Source organism: Neopelma chrysocephalum, unplaced genomic scaffold (assembly GCF_003984885.1).
Source record: "Neopelma chrysocephalum unplaced genomic scaffold, ASM398488v2 Primary Assembly neopelma1_59, whole genome shotgun sequence".
NCBI classification, from domain to species: domain Eukaryota; kingdom Metazoa; phylum Chordata; class Aves; order Passeriformes; family Pipridae; genus Neopelma; species Neopelma chrysocephalum.
Window position 1 is genome coordinate 1,600,961 of NW_020897714.1, and position 5,980 is coordinate 1,606,940.

Here is a 5,980-nt window from a genome sequence, read left to right on the forward strand (position 1 = left end):
CCGTTGCCCCTGGCTACTGAACCTCCCCTGTGCTCCCTGTTAGCAGAGCCCGTTGCTGGTCGCTGATGCCTCTAGAGCTGCGTAAGCTCTTTGAGCAAGGGCTTTGTCACTTCTGTCTCTCAAAGCACCCTGCCAGACATGGGAGGAATGTCAGTGCCAATCCCACTGACTCAAGCAGAGTTTAGGTCCAGTGGGACTCTCTGTAACTGGTGAGCAACAATTTTTTACTGTCGATGTGAGACAGGAGAAAGCACCAATCTGTAACGAAACGCTTGCGAGCAAAGTAAAATGTTTTTCTGCGATGTGAACGATGGGGGAGGAACGGAAGAAATTTGCTGTGTTGATAGTGTTTCCAAGTTTCACACATCTTTATTTATGAATTTCAAGATCAAGACAATAATTTTTTTATAATTTACTTCCTGATTACACTTGAAACTGCTAGGTCCACCAAATAAAGTAGTTTGTTTTGTTATTACAGGGATTTATTTTGTAATGTTCAAGGGGATCTAGTTCAGTACATTTGCTAAAGTAATGCACAAACTTGCTACAGAATGTAAAGAGCCAGCTGGCAAACACCTTGTTCAAAATACCGATTCCAGGTTTGCCAGGAATCATCTCTCCTCTTTGATATGTATGGAAACCAGGCCAAACATAATTTCAGTATGTTTTTGGAGTGTTTTTCAATTGCCAAGCTATAATAATGCTTTTGTAGATGGTTTGGGGTTGTTTGAATTTGGAGATGAATTTGATTCTTTAGTGCAGAAACATAATAGTAGGACACATCCTGAAATGCGGATTATCATATGTATTAACAATATCTTTCTCTTTTTTCAAGATAAAACACAATAAGCTATCTTGAAACAATGGAATTCACATTCCTCTCTATGCACCAATTGATTTAAATTGTATGTTAAATCTTCTCCTTATAGCTAGTAGAGAGGAACAGCTTATGTGGGTAACCACTGAACTATCTGTATCTCTACCTCATGTTCTTTATCACTGCTGATACACCAGGCGCTTCAGGTTCAATGTATACACATTGCTGAATATTCAGTTATTCAAGGTAATATGATGTAAGAATGCTAAGATGCTTAGGCCAGTTACAGTATTTTCATATGAGTGTTGAATAAATAATGAAAGCATAAGAATGGACCCACGTGTAGAAAAAGTTACATTGTATTCACAAACTCACAGTCTGAAAAAGAAGGAAAAGATTGTTTCCAGCTTTCTGGAAAATGAACTAGCTACAACTGATGTAAATGAGCCTCCCTCAGTAACTGGTCTGTATCATTTATTGGATCCTGTTGTTTTAAAAAAACAAGCATTTAAAGCTTATGTTGCTACATAACACATCTAAGTAGTTTTGAGCTCAAGTCACTTCACATTTCTGTAAGACTTGAGAGGTTGACCATCTTCCTCCTTTATTTCCTATAAAGCAAATATAAGTATTTTAATTTGCCTTGCTGATACTTACTCCAGATTTAGATCTTCCTGGTGCTATTCTTCAAATGAATCAAGATATGTGGGTTTTTTTGGTAAACCACATATGAAAATTCTTTTGATTTTTTATGTGTATAATTTCAAATGAGTAATTTGTGAGCTATAATTTTTTCTTTTCAAGTTGTTTGTTTGCCCATTAGCTTCACTACATCTTGCTGCATGTCCAGACCTTTATCTTTGACCCTTTCTGGCTCGTGACCCCAGCATTCTTGAGTCCTGACTTCAAGTGCTTGTGCAGCTTTCACCTGAACTTCAGCCTGTGGATAGCTAATTAGTAGGTCTAACTAAATAGGGACCTTCCTATGACCTGTTTCTCTTGCTGCTTGTAAACTCGTATACCACAGGCAACCCTACCTTAAAGAGTTGATAACCTGAAGTCTCTTTCTTTTCATTTAACATTGGTGGTCTCTCCTGCCAAAACTCAGAGCATGATGTATCAGCAACTCTCCCTCCAGCCAAAAAAGGCTTGATGCAGCTTGCTGTGAAGCCTGACAACTCCACTCCATGTGTCAGCCTGAGGGAAGCAAATGAGAGCAATGAAACTTGTTTTCTACCTCCAGAGTCTGTAGCCTCTGGCACCCACTAGTACAGGAGCAAAGGAGGAGCAGTAGCACAGCTGGCCTGGCACGGGTCCCGTGATTTTACGCTTAATAGCAAATGTTTCTTGTGCAAACTTGTCCTAGCTTATTTTACAACTCATTTAGAAACTGCAGTGTTAAAACTACTTTAATTTTAGGACTCATTTTAATCCCTTTTTCAAGTGACTGAGCTGATCCAGCAGTCATTAAAGGGCAGTGTTTTGTTGCTTACAGAAGTCTGGATTGGAAGATATCTTGGCTTCATGTCCTTGAGCTTGGCAAAAGTATTAACTCTTGTCATCCTAAACTAGTCTGTCTCTCTGGTACAATTTCATTCTGAATTGCAGAGAAGCCTATGTAGTTGTTCTTTATAACTGTAAAAGAACTCATAAAATGAACATGAAATATGGATAGACAGGTCCAACTCTCAATCCAGCATCTACTTATTTGTGCATAGTATGCTATCTCTTAGGGCAAAACACTGCCAAAACTGATGGCTGCCTTTGAGAACTTAATTTTTAACCCCCAGGGCCAGACACATACCAAGGGCTGCCAACCTCTGTGGCAACCCAGAGTGATCTTGGAACTCTGAAATGTCTCAGATCAGACCACTTTTGAAACCAGCATCCTTAGACTGTGATTCCTTCCTCTTTAAAGTGAGAATGAGATTCCTAACCATAGTTTTGTATCTCCTAATAGTGAGCTTATTTTTTATATAAAAGCACAAGGTAATTTTTAAAAAGTGGTTCAGGTTCAGAAGCAGAACAGAGTGTGTGTTCTGCTACATCAGATGCATGTAGCTGATGCAAGGGCAACAGTTGCTAACTTCATTTTTTATATTAGAAGAAAAAGGAAAGTAGGAGAGGATGTGTCATTTTGATGTAATTCTGGTCTAACGTTTGCCTGAAGAACACAGTGAAACCACAGCTGTTCATTCTTTAGCAAAGAAGCTTGCACCCAGCTTGTAGATAGAAACAGTGATCTCTGTTTCTGTAGGAAGCATAGGTTCTGTAGGAAGCATAGGTTGCACTTGATGATATCTGTGCAGTTCTATGCGCTCGGTCATTACCAGTCTACATGGCTGTTCATACTGTAGAAATAATCTCCTTTCTGTTTTTAAAGGTGCATAAGATTTGCACAGTGCAATAGCAAAATTGTGCAGTGCTGGCATAAATAATCTGTTCTGACAACCCCTCAGGGAGTAACTCCTGTTGCCAAGATGTGTCTGTGTAATCCCAGGATGGTCTGATGCCCTGGTAACTGCACCGTAACAATGGAAACAGGAGCTGGGCCTCAAGTACCTCATGGATTTGGTGGGCAGGCTCAGCTGGGTTGGTGAGGTAATGCAGCTCAATTTCAAGAGGGAAAGCAAAGAAGCTAAAAGTCGCTGCAGAGAGCTATCTGCTAGACAGCCAAAACTCTCTATGATGTATTAAGAAAACATGTTGTAAGAGATGTGCTGAACTTCCTGTTGAATGAAACTTGTGTCATTCCTCTTTTCATTTCTTACTTTGCTCTACATGCCGCTTGTAACAGTAACCTGTCATCACACATGCATACATCAATAAGAAATCACACTTCCATGATGCTGACTCATAGCCATTTAGAAGGGAAGACTTATTAAGGGAGTGGGAATTAGCCACACTGTCCAAAGGAGATTATCCTGTACATTTTGGAATGCAGATGTGAGCAGCTCTTCCTCTTCCCTGCTGCTCTGGGCAGCATCCTTCAGGAGGCAGATAGACAGAAGTCTATTTCAACAGCCTTGTAGGACAGAATGAAAATGTTCAAATAAGTTCGGGTTTTGTATGTCTAGATCAACACTGTTCATCTGGCAGCACCGTGGTAAAGGAACATCTAAAAATTGTTCTTGCTTTGGTAATAGTGTCTGTCAGTGCAATTTGCCACAGTGTCTGTCATTTGTGCTGATATCTGTATCTATTCTCTACAAGAAAGATGGTAATACAATAGAGTAACATTATGTAAACCTGTTGTGGTTTATAGTACAGAAAATTGAAAGAGACATTATTCATAGCTTGAAATACACTGTACCAGTAGCTATAACAGTCTTGAGGACAGACTGGTAAGGAGACAATCAAAGAAGAAAGAACTTCGGCACCCAGCTGCAGGAAAAGCCAGTGGCATTTTCATAGATCATATATTCTCCCTCCTTATCAGGAACTCGTTCACTGTATATAGCAGGGGTAGCTAGCTCCTCACAGATAGCTTGTTACGCCCCTTACCTTACTGGTGGCATCTGGAGAAGTTACATATTCCACTGTAGGATGCATTTCTTGGGTCACTGCAGCAGCTCATGGTGAGGGTTTTCTGTCACAGAGACACATAATTATCTTTATGAAGGGGCAGTAGTTCTCAAGATCCTGAACCATATCAACTTTTTTATCTGTCATTTTATCCATTAATCCTCTACTAACTGCGATGCAAGTCTCCTTGTTCTTGTTTTCCTTTTTCATTAAGTAAAGTGTCAGCGGAGGGCAAGCATTTACTGGTACTGCTTGCTCATATAGCTGTACTAAACACAGATCAGACTTCGATTCTTCTTTTTCAATGTGTACCTCTTCCCTCCTGAATCCTACCAGCCCATAGGATTAATAATGCTCCAGCAGTTACATATGCAAACCTACCTTTATCCACAAACTACAAAAACTGTTAGATATTACTGTGCCAGCTACATCATATCTAGGAAAACTAGATGTGATGTACACAATTACTTGACCAGATCCAATGCCTTCTGATAAGGTGACTTGAAGGCATTGATTGAAGTACCATAGCAGATGTTCCCAAATTGTGTTCATGCATTCCCCTCAAGTATGTATACTTTGCAGCCAGGTATGTGACCTGTTGTCACCAGCACTGCTGCCACTGGTGTCCCTGCCAGTACCTGACTTTAAAAGTTTATGAAAGCCAAATTTAGAAACTTGTCTCCCCTCAAAGAGTGCTGGTAAATATAGATAAGCAGGACATCTGAGTGCACCCTGCTCTAGCTGCCCTTAGTTGATAGCCAAATACAAATCTGCAAGTAGGCAGGATCTTGTAGTCCTGGACTGCCACCTGCCGAAGGAGCTCCTTGTTCTCCTGGCCTTTGTCTGCACTAGGTACACACACATCAGCTGGTGTAAACGTTTCTTAACTGTATTTAGGCTGCAAGGAATCTGAGTGTGTACCTGGTTCTGACACATGGTTCTGGCTGTTCCTGAGGATGAGAACTTCTGAACACCCTGTATAAGCCTTTGGTTACTGCAGCTCAGCTGTACAGTTGGAATTATGTTAGGCAATACACAAGAATATTTTAGGACACTAAATGATACACCAAAACACTGCAACCTTATGGTACAAAGTGCTGCAGGCACGTGATTTGAATGTGCTAAAAAAGTGTTCCAGTTTTTATTGGTCCGAGTATATTCTATCCATACCACGCCAGTTTTATACCTGACTGTATTGCAAGTTTCCCCCAGACAGTATAAAGCCAGGATAAATAACGGTCTCTGTACTCTGCATAATTCACCAGAAGTGCCATCATGTGCTCCTGCCCCATTCATTTGGACTGGTAGATGATCTAGTGCTACACAAATCAAATCCTAATAATCTTGTCAGCATGCCCTTACTAAAGCTGAAATTTCGTAATTGTCTGAGCTTCACCGCCATCTGACATATATATAAGCACAAAGAAATCTCAATATTTACCAGCGCAGCTGTTTTCTACCTCCTTCCCCATCTGCAGCCCCTCAGGACACCATTCTAATAGCGTCTTGTGTAAACAGCAGTTGGCAAAAATCTTGAAGTCCCTTCTATGGCGGATATGACATCACTGTGACACACATATCTCGAGTTTCTTAAAAAAATTATTTCCTCCATAATGCCCACCGGGGAAACTGAACAAG